Raw genomic sequence first — 18,120 nt, 5'->3', positions numbered from 1 at the left:
ACTTACGTCGTTGTATGTCACGAGGGTTTTTCTTATTTACCGTTGACGAAACTCAGGGCACCGTTCGTATCCTGTTAAGTGTCCGTAGTGTTTCAGGGTGCGAGCGTATTTTATTTACGACCAAAGTAGCGTGTAACGTTGCGTCGACGGAACTTTCGAGGAAAATTAAGGAAAGTTGCCCCTCGATCGACCCGCGAAATCGCCGCGGGAAAACTTTTAAAGCAATTCGCTGCCGTGCGGCACGCAAACGAATTTTCTTTCTCTCTCTCTCTCTCTTTCTCTCTCTCTCTCTCTCTCCCCTTCTTCCTCTTTAACAAAATCACCCCATTTTTATCGCTCATAGAATTCGCGGGCACGAAGCGCTCGGTTTATTTCGCTCTTCACGTATGTGTTTGAGAGATTGCTTGAAACAATTAACAATTTCCTTTGATGAGTTTCAGCGATATGCAACGAGTACAGTATAAAGTAAGCGACGCGGAAAAAATCAATTTCCAGAGTTATTCTTCTGATTTAATTATTGGCAGTAGCATTTATCTTTTTTAATTCTATGTTCTAAAAACAGATCATGTATATGTTGTGCAATTTTTTCTACAAAAAAATATATATTTACAATTAAATGTAATTTAAATAAAATAAAATAGAATTATATTATTATTAATTATAATACATTATTATATATACATGTTATATATAGCAATAATAACTATTATTATATTTATTAATAGATATTTGTACCTACGTAGTATCAAATGTTATAATTACAAACTTACAAATTATAATATAATTATACAACTTAATTAACTGGTGGAAACATTATGACGAAACGCACAAGGAACATAATACACATTTCTTTCGAAGGTAGATTTTATTATTAAGTATTGAAAACATGTTAAATTATTTCAAGTAAAAAGGAATTGTCACGCAACTGCTGTGGCAAACGAGCTTTATTAGTCACGTAAAAGGAAAAGATATCCCCGATAATTGATCAAAAACGCAATTCATTGGGTGCAGCCGATGGCGAGTTTCGTCGGCGAGAGAGAGAGAGAAAAGAGAGAGAGAAAGAGAGACAGAGAGAGAGAGAGAGAGAGGCGGATCAATAATCGCGATTTCATTGCCGTGTGTGCAACAAGTAGTTGCAAATTTTCGTACATGGTGCAACGGATGCAATAAACACTTATACGACCTGCGCACGCTTTGTTTGGGGAAAATATTAGTTTGCGCATACAACGCAACGCAACGCCGCGCGCTTTGATCTCATAACGGCGAAATTGTTTCCCTATATACCGTCATTTCGGGATCATCGACGGGCCGATAGGACGCTTCAACTCTGTCACTTTTGAAACCCACGCATATACTTACCCGCTAGGGAACGAGTATTAAGGCGCGAGAACGAACGTAATGGTAAATTGCTAATGATTCAATTAACGTTTGCAAGCGCCACAGATAAATTCACAAACAGGCAGCTTCGAAAGTGCACCGTTTCACACGCGAAAGCGCGCGATCTTGATTATTTTATTCCTTGTAGTCCCGTAGCGAGCTTGATAACAGCGCGCGATAGTAATGCTGATTCTAAAGGGAAAGGGACGTAACAAAAGGTTGCAGTTTATATGGCCAAATGTTACAAACACACGTGTTCAAACAACAAATTCGATATTGTTTTTTTCTTCTTTTTTCCCCTCCTATATAATCCCTTCCGCTTTTTTCCTGACATATCCGTTAGTTACTCCATTGTTACAAACACAACGCGACGTTTGTATCTTGAAACAACAGCGGGTGTGTGAATATCATTGATACATTTTTAGTCTCCAATTTCACGATTAAATCTTACCAGTAGAAACGCTAGAAACGCTAGAACAAGACTTTTATCCCCCAGGCTATTGATAAATACTACAAAATTCTTTTTGATACAACTTCCCAATAACATAATTCTCGTGAAAGTTTTCACTTTTTGCACTGTTATCAAAAGGGTTATATCGAGAATGTTTTTGAATAAAAAAATATTATTTGAATAAAAAAGATCAGTATGAAATATTATTATCTTCTGTTAAAATTCAGCGGGATGGAAATTGCTACGTCTCGAGAACGTGTTCCGTATTCGAAAATATATCATTCGTACGCGCTCGAACAGAATGTTTCTTGTAATTGTGTTATCCTTTTGGATGTCGGAATTCTATGTCTGGCATTCCCCAAATAAGAATATCACTCAAAAAATAAATGGTAACAAATGTATTCTGTCACAAGTGTAACATATTCTGTAAGAACTGAAAAATATCCTCGAAATATGCCGCTGAAAACTTGTTCGATTATAAATTCAATTCAGAGAATGCTTTGTTTTATATAACAAAAAATTTAGTTGCTTTTGCGAAACAAATATTTGTTTATATTAGCTAAATAATTGCCAGCACATTTTAATCAAATTATTTTTTATTACCAGAAAACATTTGTCCTGAAAGAAAAAAAAATTGTTGTAATTATAATTTAATTATAATTCATAGTCACTTTCAGTTTCTACTATATTTGTATACAGTTATTATACAAATTATTATTACTACGTAAATAGTAAATAAATGTTTAAAAAATATTATATTTACTATAATTGCGATTGCATTTATATAAAAGTATTTATCTTCCTTTTACTATCCATATCATCGCATGTGACAAAATATAGTTAAAAACTCAATTTTTATTATTGCTATAATTATTATTATTATGCTAACGTTACATAATCATGTTATATATAATATATATCATAGAATTATAGCTACAAATACCAAACATTTTTCTCTCAGTATAGTGGAACGCGATAAGAATAATACTTAAACACATAATGCATTTATCAACAACTTTCAAATTATTCAATTCTCGGGCAAGTTTGAATTCCGCCATGCGTCGTAGATCGCGAACCACTGTAGGAAGGCGCGTCTCTCGCAAATACTTTTTCGATTACGTACCAGGTAGGTAGCGATTACCAATACGATTACGAATGCAACCCACGTCCGCGAACGAGCTCGGGGTTCTCGCGGCGCGGCAACAATATCGATAGCTACGCCGGTTTCTTCACCGAGATCCTCCCATTGGGAGGAAAGGTTCCTGAGGCCTCCAGCGACACGGGCGAAGTTGGCCGATTTAATTTTCTAAATATTCATGGTACACTACGAGCCTCCGGCGCGGCGGGCGAAACCGCGTGGCGAGAGAAGCAGCGCATTATAAATATTCTATCTCGCATCTCCCCGCAACTTCAAACGAGAGGCGAATATGGGGTATCTCAGGTGAGGCTCGCCTCTGTCGCTCCATATAGACGTCAGACGTAACAAAATATTAAATTGTGCCATTATCTATGCAAATTGAAGCTTCCCGCGGAACTGCGGAAACTTAAATACTTAAAAGAAACATTGACTGACCAAACGCCTGCCGGACGGAAAGTGCCTTTAAAAAATCAAATAAAGAAATCATGCACGAATTCTTTATTTGTCAGCAAAAAATGACGATCGACTGATTGATACGCAAGAGCAAGGAAAATTCTGATAAAATATATAATCAAAAACTGCTAGTTTTGCTCGTTTTAGCTTTTGATCGCAAGAATTGATCAATAAAGTAAATCTGTCAAATTATTAATCGCTTTTGCAATCAGAATGCGATCAACGACATCATATTCGACATCATATTTCATCTCGTAAATTGCCGCAATGCTGTACATTTGAGAAATTAAATTGATACTGAGGAAAGCATTTCAGTTTCCAGAACACCGCGCGATCAATATTAGCTTTCATTTCTTTCCCAATACCGATGTTCTCTCCTGTAATCCGTGAAAGAGTGGTACAGTGCTCGAGTCACAGCATCCAGTTCTTCCGCGAATCCGGACGAATCGTACGATCCGCTCCTTTTCTCCTCATTGTCAATGATTTCGCGATTCGTCAATTCTCTCGGCAGCACGCGCGCGCGCACCTCCTCCCCCTCCCCTCTTCCACATCTCCACGCAATTGTAAACCGACGATTCGATTCCTCACCGGTCATATCCAGCCAGCATCGAGAGGTCGGAGAGCCCTATCGATTCGTTTCGACGAAAAGCAATCTGCCCCGCGGGTTATACACGCCGTGCCACCCGGGGGGATCACCCTGAGGGGGTGTCCCAAATTTCGTGATATATCCACGAGCGATTCCGCGCTAGAGCCAGGGTGTCGGGGTGCACGGCGCGCGCCGTGCATCGGTTACGATATGCGCCCTTTGTGCGCGTAATAATCGTTGCATTATTCGATTCCAATCTGGTCTTGGGGTCATTTGTATTGATTTATTGAGCAGCCGCCACCGCCTGTTCGGCAATTGCGGTTGAACCGTACGTACGTACGTGCTCCATCGTGCCGGGCGCGATTCGCGCGTATGTACCTCTCGAACGTACCTACGTGGCTCACGTAACAAAGCTATACGGGACCTACGCGGCAACGGAAATGTCAAATGTTCGCGTTAGTCGTTGTCGCGATATTTATTTATTTAAGGGAGCGGATGGACGCGCGTAGAGGACGCACATCGCTTCGAATCCCGTCACGCCCCGAGCGTGTGTGTCCCCCCGTTCGCGCGAGCTGCCCGAGGACATCGTGACCAAACTTCCGCGACATCGAACTTCCGGTTGCATCGCGAATTCAAGATTGTTTCGAAGGGTGTTCAGCAATGGTCAAGCTCACCCGAAGGTGGTTGATTTCGAGATCACTCTTATAAAAATGTAATAGTGGACAGTATCGAAATGACCAGTAATTATTATTCATTTTTAGTATTAAAGGTATTAATATTAAGAACTCTGATCAGTCAGTCGAGTGTGACACTTACGTGTATTGTCAATGTGTGCATCAGTTCCTCTACTCGACTCTCGTCTGACTCTGACCTTAAAATCGGCACCATTGATTAAAGTGCACAAAAAAATAGAACAAACATATTTAAAATACAATCATTTTTCCAGTCGAACCAATTCCTTTAATTTAATATTTTAACGAATAATACACGATGTGTGTGTGTGTGTTGTTGTTTCTAACACGCCGGACATTTTCTATGCAGAATATATATATTTATTTTTTTTTGATAGATTTAAACGACTCGACACTTACGTAAAGAAAGTCTGCAGTGCAACTTGTTAATATTCAATATTAAATAACTTGGCAATTAAAAAGTTTGCAAAAGTAAAGTCCACTTAAATCTAAACGAGCAAATGAGATTTCTTGTTATTTCATTGCCGCCCAGCGATTCGCCCTATATTTCCAATCGATAACTCCGGGAACCATTGGCCCTTTGACATTTGAATTACGGGGGAAAATCGAGCCCCCAGGTTGATCGAAGAATCCACTATTAAAATCCCATTCCAGAACGTTCTGATACAAAGATCGGGGCGAGGGAATGCAAACTTGGTTAAGGACATTGTTAACTTTCAAGTCAGTCGCACGACTGCAACTATTTTCTCGCGACGGAAGATTAATTCGCTCACGGAATCCTGGAGAAATTTGCAAAACAATTCACCGCTGTCGGTAGATCGAAAGGAAATCGATCACTTGTATCTAGGGGTTGAGCACGATGGACGGTACTTGATTTGTAGCCAGGTGTCGTCGCTCATAAACGGAGGATAAAACTGACAAGAAGGTAAGGAGGGAATAACGCGGCTCGCGTGTAAAAATCAGCGACGGTGTAAACTTAGAAGCGACGGAAACTGAGACCCCTCCTCCTCCCGGAGGGTTTTCTCGACTTAGAGAACGGGAGCGCGCGGGAAGAGTCGCGAGTCGTTAAAACTCGAAGGGAAAAAGCTCACGGTCCCCGCGGAATTTCAATTACCGAAGGTAATTTTTTATATATTTTTTTCCTCCGTTTCTCAAGTCGCTTTCCCCGCCCCCTCGCCCCGTAAGTCGCGCGAACGCGGCGTAGCGTTAGCGTCGAAATTTACGAGCGACCGAGATTTCCATTCGCGGTGCCGTAAATTCAATACGTTCAAGCGTTAACGGCGTCTGGTAGAGATGTAAAGAGATGGATGCCGATCCGACGTCGTTCACGGAACGCGGAGACGCGTGTTACATCTGGAGAGAGGGGGAAAAAGTTGGCGCGATAAATTCCACCTAATAGACTGCAAAGCGAACAGCCAATCTGTTGCACGATTGATCTCTATTCGAGTAAATTTGCACACAGCAAATGACTTGCCCCCCCCCTCTCTCTCTCTCTCTCTCTCTCTCTCTCTCTCTCTCTCTCTCTTTATCTCTCTCTCTCTCTCTGTCTATCTTTTTTTCTTTGCGTATTTTGCTTCGTCTAGCTCCATTATTGTCATTATTCGGTGCATCGTATGGTAATGAATAAATGGCTCGTGTACAGCCGGACAAATCATTATGTCATTATTGTTACTAATTCAATAGAAACGAGATAGTTACACCAATTATGTGCACGTGTCCGCTATTGATTTCTGTACGAGTGTAGGAAATACACTGGCTGCGGTTCGGATTTAGAAGGAGACGCGAACGCAGAGTCGCCTGGCTCCGAGATAATCAAGCTTTCACTTATTACCGGCTTTTATTATCTAGACTTCTTCGTCCGCCGTTTATTAGTCTTCCGTCCGCCCGGATTCTTCCATCGCTTAGCGTGAAAATAAATCATTCGCGACAGCAAAACGTTCTTTATTACAATTTTTGTTGAATCACCGCTGACTTCTTTCCGTTATTGACTTTCACGTTATTGACATTTTGTTCATTTATATCTGATCTCTGGTCTGCATATTAAAATCCACTTTAGACAATCTGTAATTTCTACTCTGAAGTCTAATATTTCTATACATTTTTCAATATTCTATTCATATTTTAATATTTTATATCTGTGAGTATTCTCTTTTCAATTACTTTTTGTTTGACGCGATAAATAAAATTATAAACGGGACATTATCTTAAATTTTGACACAAATTATAGATCACCTAAATTGAGCTTAATGATACAAGCCATTATTCTCTTGTTAGAAGTTGTAATTTCAGGCGACAAGGCATAAATAATTTAACTAGTTACAAAGATTGAATTATGCTTCTCTGTGACAGATTATTGTTTCGCATCAGTGTCATGATGATGATTACTGTGCTTAAAGGGAGACAGAAGGTTTGTATGGCTAAATTAAAGACAAAAACTACGAATTTCATTCAGAATTTATTCATTAAAAAGAATAAATGTATAGTTCTCTGTTTAAATATTATTTATTACTATATTTACAACACAGAAAATTAATTTGTAATATATATATTTTTTAAATAAAGTATTTTCTATTGTTAAAAATAGATCTAGAAATTTCGAGTTTCTCTCACAACTGACTTCTAAAAACAATCTGCTATCTGTTGGTTTTATTTTCTCTCAAAACATGTTAATCTATGGATTAAACATAAAATAGACCATTAGTATAAGTGATTATTATTACAAAATGGTAACAATATTAAAATAAATTTCTAATTCTCGCGTAAAAATTGTTAGTCATCTTTATATTGTCATGTTTTAATATTGAAGTTTACACCATCTTTATACGTTTTAAACAAAAAAATATTAAAGATACTGCATGTATTAAATATACTTAAAAAAAATTTTTTTTAATCTAAATTAGCTGGTGGTCTTAAAATTTAATATTAATCATTAATCCAAAATTAGGAGATTAAATTTTTATATTCTATATATGCTTACAGTACTTTATAAACTTTGAAATTTTTAAAAATAACAATAGCATGTTTTAGAAATTGTGAAATTGAAATTTTACGAGACAATATTATCTTGTTGAGATAAAAATGTATTCACTTTTATTTGTTCTATCGAAAATTCGTTACGTGAACAGATTGAAGAAAATGCATCTAAAAATATACATGTCAAATTTGACATGATTTAGTTGCAAAACTTTTTAATTGTCAGAGTTATTGTTTTGAAAAATTGCGGTTGACTGAATTACTTGTTAGATTTTCTAATTACAAGTTTTTATATAAAGAATAATAAAAAAATTTATACAGTTTTACAGAAAATGCATAAAAGAATCCTTACTTTTCCCAAATTTTTACAGTGCTGTAAAAGTCTTAGTACCCTCCTCACAGATTTCTCATTTTCCGTCTGCCGTTTTCTGATTACTGCAGACTCGTATGTTATTGCACATAGAAACGTATTTCGTACAGATGTTCGCGTATATTTTTCCATTACCGATCGCAGCATCGCGAACCTGTATCTCTCGACCCGAGGGTTTTGTCATTTTTCGAGATATTTCATTGCGAGGAGAACGGATAGATGTTTGGCGCGGCGGAGCCAGAAGTTCTGCATTGTAAAGGAGCGTGACTTCGTCAGCGATGTTGTGAAACGTCAAAGATAATGAAATGGCAGCGTTCCAGGGACGAGCCAGAGAGTCAACGTCCGAAAGTTTTTAAAGTCCGTTTTCGAAAAACTGGCCAACGGCCAACTGGCCAATCGCTGCTGTGTCGCTCGATACGATACTTCCGAGTAAACTTTAAAGAGATCGCCCTCTCCGGAACAGCAAATCGAGAGACTTCTACTCCTTCTTCTTCTTCTTCTTCTTCTTCATCCGTCCTTCCTCCTCCCGGCAAACAAGATAAACCGGACCTCCTTTTCGTTTAAAGTGAGGTATTCAGTGGGAGTGCAGTTGTCCCAGTAGACGTACAAATGCTTGAAACGTACGCGGAATGTATCGAAAACTCGTGTCCAAGCACATGTTGCGTGAATTGGATCTTTCGTTCTGGATGCAATTTTCTTCTTCCTCTTCTGGCTACACGTTCGATGATTCCCCCCTCCCCCCTTGCAATTAGATCACACGACGTCGCAAATGAGAATTTTCGCTGTAATTACGTACAGAGCGTATCGGTCATACTGTTCAATTATTAATTATGAACACAATTACTTTGACGTTCGACTTGATGTCCGTTACTGATCTTGCATACCGCGCTGTTCGCTGAAGCACAATTAGGTCGTAGTTTCACCTTGAACACGCGCGCGACAGCAAAGTTAATCATCTCGTGAACTACTAATTAAATTGTCCCCAGGCTCACATGCCATCTCAAGTTCTTCGCATTTCACAGGCGAAATTACGTTGCATAAATATATCGTGCCCTAAGGCAATTATAAGAAAATTTTCCTGCAATTAATAAAGCTTTTAATAGAAGAGTTGTGAAAGCTGTTAATACGAAAAATGAGAGTGTGCTCATTATTGATAGTAGCAAATATGTATTTAATTATATATACATATATATATATTTTATCGGTAATATCGATATCATTATCAACATTAAATTACGTTAGCCTGCGTTATTATTATTACTGAAAACTCATTGCAGAGTTCATTAACAAACCTATATACATATTTGTTTAGTATTAGAAATAATCTTAAAAATCAAAATAAAATAAACATGTTAAACAAAAAAAAGATATAAAAATATAAACGCAGAAAAATAATTTATCTGTGAATATCTTTCTTTTTGAAAAAATTATCAATCCAATTATGTTTAAATAAATATAGCTACCAAAGAGATGTAATTACAAACAATAACTTCGAGAAGGATGCATCTCGAAACCAAGAAATTATTATTAACAGAAGTAAAAGGGGAAATATCTCAGTTGCTTTACTCCTCGTGGAAAGGTATCCTGCTTTGTTGCAGCTAAATTGAAATACAAAGCTACGTTTCGTGTAAAATAACAAAGATTTACCTCCCGTTCCAAAGTTTAGGAAACTAACGGGAAGAAATATTTTCGCAATTAAGCTGAAATCCTAAGTCCGCATACCTGCGCTAAGTTAGTTTCCGTTACAGATAGTTATATCGGCAGGTAAACTTTTGGCACGAAACTGCCCCTACCAGCCAACTACTTGATAGGCTAATATGGCTTCACAAACACCTTGTTGCGAGGGAGAGGGACTTGCGCCAAGTTTTCGTTAATGCGCCTAACTATACCCGAAACTTTAATCTTCCCCTGGTTATTTGCATAAGAATAATAAATTGACCGCGGCTGACGGTGATGGCGGCGTCCCGTGCAAGTTTGCGGATTTGTATTCGCGACTCTCCCTTGTTTTCCGGTTATCGCGTCGCGGGATGGGCGGGATAATCTTAACAATAACGAAAGTTCAAATGATCTCAAAGTGTGGCCTCTCCGTTACTAATAGAATTTATTGTTAAAAGCGGCGGGGGCAACAGAATCGGGAGAATTAACGTCGCGGTCAGCGATCATTAGCGAGTTTAACTGCGACCGGGAATAATTCCGTGCCGCGCATATAATGAGCGACCGCTTTTAATTATAACTATCACGTATATTTATATTTACAAATGGCACACGCCCATAGTATTTCGCCTATTAAATTAATTCTCGCAACGGTGCCTGACGTACTGCATTAATCCATTCCCCGTTGTAATTAAGTTGCCCCAGCATCGGCCAGCGCGCGGCAGCGGAAAATCTATGCATCCCTCCGGATTTTCCATGCGCTGGGTATTTGCGCGCAATCGATACGCATCGCCGATCTCGGGGAATGGGGGAGTCCGCGGGGTCCCGGGGAAAATGATCTTTCGCGAGCGTGCGTCGACGCGCGGCACGCGCGCGATTACCTCGACGCCGGGGAGCTCCGTGTTTTATTAAGCGCCATAAAATAATACCCGTGCCCCGCGGGTGTTTTCCGCGGGCGCGCTTCGCGGTATTCTACCCATCGACGGGCGGAAAAGTACCGTCTCCACGGAAAGCATTTGTATTAATCGATTCCGCACCGGGGGCTCCTCACGCTCACCGCGAGGGATCCCTTAAACTCGCGCACTAGTGATACTAACGACGTGGAAATTGCCAGCGCGCACGGAAATAATCTCTGCCTGGATCTCTCTGGCAGAGAGGTCTTCTCTACATTACCCCGAGAATCGTGCGAGAAATTACGTGTTATTTGCGCGCTGTTTCTTTTCCCCTTTGCGCACCTACGAAAGAGGCGGCGGCGGCGTAATCTTTGATATTCCTCGCAAAAACAGCTCCTCAGCTCCTTCGCTCTTCGCTGCTCGGAGGATAATTCGCGAATCAGCCCGCCTAATTAGCCTCACGTTCAGAAACCGGTCTGGCACATCTCCGTTCTTGTCTTCTGAAATATTCGTTATCTTAATCAGCCGCGACGCATACGTTATGCGCCGTTACAATCTTCTCGTAACCCACCCAGTCGGAAATTCCCTCTTCTTATTCCGTCTGTATTATCTGTAGCCTCGAGCTTTGAGCAGACCCGCTTTTATAAGCACGGTATTATAAGCTCCCGTGTATACGCATTTCGGAATCTCTGTGCTTCCGTCGTAGCCATTCACTCACAGTTGACGATATCGCGGGGATTCGTCCGCGCAACTTCGACGTTAGAAGCGCATCCACCTCACGGAATAAAGCAATCAAAACTTGAGCGGGTTATTAAAACGCGGTCGCGCATAAATCCCAGTTTTCCCGGCAAACAGATCTCAAAACTAGCGACATGCGAGGATGCACCATCACGCCCGCGCCGCCGGTACGGAAAATTCGTCGTCCCAAAAGAGACGACTCGACTTTTTCCTCCTTTCGCTCTTTTTTCAGAGCAACCGCTCTGGGAAAAACAGTTTTTCCCAAAATATGGTTGTGACCTATTTTGAGGCCCACGATTAATCAAATTATTTGAATTTCTTTCGTAATCTAATTTTACGTTTGTTTCTTCAAATTAACAAGTGTATTAATTAAAAATTGCAATTACCTATTCTATATATTTCAAAGATTTTTCAGTTATACTAGTGAAATCTCTCAATTAGTTCCATCGATTGTCTAGTTACACAAGGATCATTTTTACTTAAGCAAAGGCACTAACCAAAATATTAAGTTATTTAATTATGACGAAACAGTTAAAATTTTTCTCACAGTACGAGGGTTACGAACAATTCAAATAATTTGACTTAACCGTGAACCCCAAAGTGGATTATATTATTTTAAGGAAACTATTTTTCCCAACGACTGTCCGATTACGCGAGCGTATCTTAGCTTGCGTTTAAATCGCGAATTTAATCACGGTTAGCCGCTCGAGAACTTGTTGCTTTTAATTCTGGCCTCCCTGTGTAGTTTTTCGATTAAGAGACACGCTCAGGGAATACCTTGTTAAATAATCAATGGGCAAGCTGATCACCCCGGCTGCTCAATTCAATTTTCTTTCCTCGCGAGCCCGGACCGTATAATAATATATTTCGATAACTTAAACTCTTTCTTAGTAAACATCAGCATTTGTAATACTCATATTATTCCAAACGTTCGCGAAACGTCACTCAATATGATCCCATTGAACTAATTTATACAACATGTTAAACGATTATGTTATATATTGTAAATCCTAGGAATAACGATTAGAGAGTGAAAATGTTGAGACGGCTAGAGGAGCTTTAAAGGAATATAATACCTTTATCCCTCAAATTGAAAGATAAAGTAAGGATGGACGGGAAAATTTGCCGTAAAACGGGATCGCATCGTAATTTAATGATGCTCGCGAAATGTAAAAGTCTTTTGTGACGAGCTAATTATTATTTGCTGCCGCTCGGGGTTGAATAATTTTTACAGGTCACGCCGAAATTTCTGACCTAATATTATCCTGACCCGGTTATCAGGCTGAATTTTAACTTCGCTTTCATTTTTGTTATTGCCTCAATCCAAGCCAAATGAACTTTATCTCGCCCACGATTCGAATTAGTTGCCGGTGCACTGGGCCCTCCTACGCAATATAAAATGGATATTGCGCGCGGCATATAGATATTTTCGTGCTTTTATAATATGGAAAGGTTCATCGAGTTACCGCACATAATAATGCAGTGTAATATCAAATGCAGAGCACTCCGACGAGTTTGACTCTCCTACGGCGATGCGGAATAAAGCGTGTAGAATTCCAGGAAAAATTCTGAACTGTTCCACCCTTGAAAGCGAGTTTCCACCCCGAGCGTTACCTCCCGCTGAAAGTATTATAATATCGGCCGTATCGTGCTCCACATTCGTGCGATTTCGCGAGTATGTTGACTTAAGCGCCAAGTGTACACTCGAAATATTGCATGCATGTCTATCAAGAGCTCTCGCCATCTTCCGTCCCTAATTACACGGCCAACTTTGGGATAACTACCACCTAGTTCTCTGATTCGTTTGCTTTCCTTCATTTCGTCCCAACTATATTCAACTCTCTCTCTCTCTCTCTCTCTCTCTCTCTCCCTCTCTCTTTCTCTCTTCCTTCAAATATAGAAAGCGTTAGTTCCTCTAAATGCTTGATCATGAAATGAATTCTCAGACTGCGTCGTTTATTCCGCGCTTGGGGTCGCCATTTTCTTGATTGTAACTCCGCCGACAATAGCTCGCTTTCCCTCTCGTTTTTCCACGCGTAAATTAATCCTAATTTCATTGCGGCGACGGTTCGTTTATTTGGCGCGCGGTGTGATTTAACGGCGGTATCTCGTGTACACATGCAAATCCGGAAATTATTATCCGTGTAAGGGATTCTCCTCGCCCTTTTGCTCGGTCTACCGGCAAATTCTACTGAATTACGGACAACGTACTGCGAGCTGACGTGACCGTAACATTACAACTTCATTCGCAGGCTCATCTCTGGAATGATGTTATCATTCCTGTGTTAATCTCCGATGGGACGTGAATTTTCGGCAACGGGAGAGGCAGATAGATAAGAGAAAGCGGGAGAGAAAGAGAGAGAGAGAGAGACGACAGTCCTACCTCGATCGATAACTTCCTCGATGAGTGTCGTTACATTTACACATTGGTCCTTTCCACCTCCGGCGATGCGTTAAAGATTCACTCTGATAAACGTAGCGCTCGTTTGACAAGATCTCGTCCTCCTCGATCGTCGTCGTGCAACTCTGAAATTAATATTGATATATAATTTCTCGTCAAGAAAGAGAGAAAGAAAGACAAAAATATTCTTAGAAAAGGCGAGAAACGCTTAGCGCTCGTAACAACTTTTAATATTTTCAATCGCGCCGGATAGTACCGCGCATTATGCGCCCGATCGAATCCGGGAATTTTCGGCGTAATAATAAAGTTTTCGTGGATTATCCGAGCAGCTTATAGTACAGCGCCACTCTTCTCTGCGCCCGGTTCCCTTTATCGTTTCCTTTCCCAGGCAAGAGCAATATCGCCACCGGTGTGGTAAGACCCACTTCTTACGTTCAAAAGTACTCGCCCCTGCCTCCCTCTCGGGCTCTTTGCCACTCAACGAACCGGCGCTCCGGATATCGTATTAAATAAACTCCGACCTTAAATTGAAAATATATATATAATGCGGCGGTGCGGTTACGCGGTTTGAATGTTTTTCTTTTTGCCGCCGTCGCTTCTGTTTCCTTTACCGCACCGCATTCTTCGAAACGGCTACGGGGAAATCACCTACACTTCACTCCACTGTGTTGACTTCCTCTTTCTGGGGCAGCGTTTCTCTTTCAGTAGAACATTTATTCTGTCCACGAATACGATTTCACCAACGTCTCTTTTCGATCCGTTCTCGGTAGTTTTCCCCTATTTCAAAAGGCATCAATTCTTCACGTGTAATTCTTTCTCCTGCTCGTCGACCATTTCCACCATTAAATCTTGATGTTTCGCAGTGGCGTTGGAAAACGGACGTTTTAGACATCGTGGAACGTCATGCCGCATCTGGCGCGTCGTTCGTACCACACTCTTCCGCTCTCTCTCTCTCTCTCTCTCTCTGTTTTTCCCTCTCTCTAGGGATAACGCGAGCCATGGCGGGTTAACAAGCCACGATTTTGCCTCGTCGTCGTTTTTTGCTCTTTGCTTTTTCTTCCTATCATAAAGCGGAAGAGGAACAGAGACAGAAATGGAAAATTACATCACCGACAGCGACCCATTTTTATTAACGGTCGCTCTCTCTCTCTCTCTCTCCTCCCCCCCTCCTGCCGCCCCTTTTTTTGACGCGTTGAATGCATTTGTCCATCCCACCTGTGTCGGCCATGCTACGTGCATCACCTCCGGGGGGAAATGCGCTCGTTGAAAATTGCGGTTGGCTCGATCGAATTTTAAAGCTTTCCCGTCGAGTCGGACGAATCTACCTACTTGTAAGAGAGACGATGAATTACTCCACCTCAGGGACGATTTCTCGACAAACGTGCCCGGGAATTTATCTAAGAGAAAGACACGCTGCGCGCACACCAACGATAAGGTGGCCTCGACGGTAGAAGATCTGATAGAACAATACGGGAAAATGTTTGCGAGATACATAGAGCGTCCCCAGAACTATCGAATAACCTTCACACTATTATTTGATAACTTTGAAATATATATCTATCTTATTTCGTTCAGTTTGAAGTACTCATTTTTATCCGCCAACTTTTATTTCCTTTCAGAGATGAATTTTTAACAGAGTCAACGTTCACTAGCTCGACGTAAACAAAGACACAAGTGTTTCTAGCCTTTTCTAAAAAGATCAATCATAAGATAAATCAATTTAAAAATTAATTATTTTTTAAAAAGAGCTTCTTGTACATTTTAAATAACAAGTTATAGAGAGCTACAACTGTTAAAGAGACATTATCAAATTTAAAAAATTTTTGCTTTTATATTTAATAATTTCCACATATTTTTTATTTTTCTACACATATATTGTATTTATATTAATGTTCCTAACTATTTTCATATATAATTAAATAAATATTTTGGCGAGGGACTCTATTTTAGCTTTGAGAATAAGGGTCGCTCGATAAAAAGTTCTCTGATACGATAGATATGTCAGAAGTTTATATTTTCTCAAAAATAATTATTACATCGATAGACCGAATGCTTCAATATTTAACAAAACAATGATACAAGTCTCTCCAGTCTTTTCAAAAGACCGCGAAACTAAGATAAATGTGAAAAGTCATGAGTTATAAATTATGTAGCGGCAGGCAAAAGTTCAATATCTGGCACATCCATCAGAGAGGAAGTTCATGTTTAGTTATAAATATTGATTGCGAGAGGAACCGACCTCACAACAATACTCGCGATATAACGCGTCTTTATGAAATTCCCAGAATGGAAATCGCGGGATTCGGAACGTTCTAATGCAATCCCTCTATTTTTCGTTCAAAGTGCGGAATGCATAAGGACATATCGGCTTTAGAATCGGCGCTTTTCACAGGATTCCGCGATGGAAATCCCCCCATTCGAGCGCGCCGTATTGATATCTTGATCTAACGACCGCGCGAAGCTTTTACAATAAAGGGCCCCCGCCCGATCGAAATTTTTAGAGTGGAGGGATGCGCCGCCCCAGTTTTACAACCTTGCATTACGCACGGTGCAAGAATTAAACGGGTTATCCCCCGTGCATATATTCCTCGCCGTCCCGCGCACAACCCCCGAAGAGTTTCCGGGCATTTACTGTGCTACGTTACGCTACGGTGGATCGTGTTTCGCGGAATAATTATTCATGACTGCGGGGAGATACAAGGCTCCCTCCCGTCTCTGCGGAGAGTTCTCAATATGTAAGCACCGTCGTTGCGCATCGCCCGCGATCTTCTCGGGCGACTTGGCTTCGCGGAATTTACGGAAGCGACTTGCGTCAGTCGCAAAATCCATCCGCAAGCAACGCGAGCGAGCGAGCGAACGGGAGGATCTGTCGCAAGATCAACACGTTGCCCATAAAGATCCGTATCCAGATTGGCGGCGACGAATGAGGAGAAGAATAAAATAGCAACAATGGTAAATCGTGTTGCGCTGACGTTTGATCTTTCCGACAGATCTTCCCGACGAAAATCTCTGCATGCAACGTACCTGACAGCAGAATGCGACGCAAATACTGATTTATCGTTCACTTTTCAGACGGTGGATTCGGTGATCGATCGTCAAATCGCGCTGAACGGGGAGCTGCACGTCCCATTGGTATGTAAAAGTAATTCTGATTTATTCATGCGAATGAGTTATCTCGGAAAGAGCGTAAACAAATACGCAAAAAAATAAATTTTTGCAGTTTACGAAGAGTCCAAAAAAGCGCACAATTTTATTACGTTATATATTATAAAGTGTATTAGCAAATATAACTCTAAATTTGAAATCAAATTTTCACGAAAAAATAAATTCAATTTACGCAACCTTTCCACATGATTTGTAATATAAAATTATAATATTTACAACCACGCTGCAATTTTCCTATTTATTTCGATGTCAAGGTAGATTATATATACGATATTTAATATTAATATGTTATTATAATGTTAAAAGTTTGAGCATTTGTATGCATTAAACCTTCAAGAATGTGAATAGATGAAGACAATTTGATAATCAATTCTATTATCATAACATTATATCTTATTATTGTTATCGAAACATTATTCCGATGTTGCAAAAAAATATATTGCACATGGAAACGGGAATCTTAGCGCAATACCCTACAGATTCAGAAATTTGCTACTTCCGCATGAATTTACAGATATACGTATCGTCGCAAATTTATTACCGTACTCGTGCAGATAATACATCGAGCAGTTTGTTATCTCGCGAAGGTATACGTTTGCATCACCGGGTATAAGTCGCGCGATCCGATAGGGCAAAAATTCGCAGAAAAATGCTGCGATACGAAGGATACCTTTGGGAAAACCGCCGGAGACGGCACGGATATTTCTACGTCGCTTGTGATGTAACAAAAGGGGCATTTCCTTGGAAAATGAAATAGCCGGATAAAGATGAGGTCGTCTCCCCTCTTTATTCTTTTTTTTTATTCCCACAATTCCGCAATAATTACATCAAACGGCGGTACAGTTGTCATCGTTTATCGTTGTTTGTCCTATACCTCGTCCACTTGAGGGGCGAATTGCCCGAGAACGAAATAACGAAGTTGAGCTCTCGAGCAGCCGCTTTATTAACTTTAATGCAAAACGAGTAAGCTCAGTGGCAAACGCCGCAAAGAAACTTCGGAGGGGATGGCGATCGGAAGGGGAACGATCGACGGTACGCGCGGCCGTAGGAAAAGGAGAGGCCTCGCCGCTCGGGAAGAAGGACGCGCGGGCGAATTTGCATAGAAAGGATTTGCAGGGAGCGATTGTGTGGAAGAAGCTTCGCGCAGAATTCGAACGAGAGTCTCGTGCTCGTTCGCGCACGAACGAGGAGGAGAGGGAGGGGTGCAGGCAAACTTTTTCCCGCTTTTTA

The 18,120-nt window shown here is 40.5% G+C and overlaps 1 protein-coding gene across 2 annotated transcripts in view; it reads left to right on the top strand.

Moving 5' to 3' along the window:
- The window catches only part of LOC105829082 (1-phosphatidylinositol 4,5-bisphosphate phosphodiesterase epsilon-1), a 135,299-nt gene that overhangs the window by 11,875 nt on the left and 105,304 nt on the right, over positions 1–18,120 (top strand). For both annotated transcript variants that reach the window (XM_028194544.2, XM_036283297.1), the window contains one exon: positions 16,798–16,857. The gene's annotated coding sequence lies outside the window, so the exon portion shown is untranslated. The remainder of the gene's footprint in view (positions 1–16,797; positions 16,858–18,120) is intronic.

The sequence above is a fragment of the Monomorium pharaonis genome, chromosome 2, assembly GCF_013373865.1.
Source record: "Monomorium pharaonis isolate MP-MQ-018 chromosome 2, ASM1337386v2, whole genome shotgun sequence".
NCBI lineage: Eukaryota > Metazoa > Arthropoda > Insecta > Hymenoptera > Formicidae > Monomorium > Monomorium pharaonis.
Note: the sequence above shows the minus strand (reverse complement) of the source record. Positions and strands in the feature narration are given on the sequence as shown.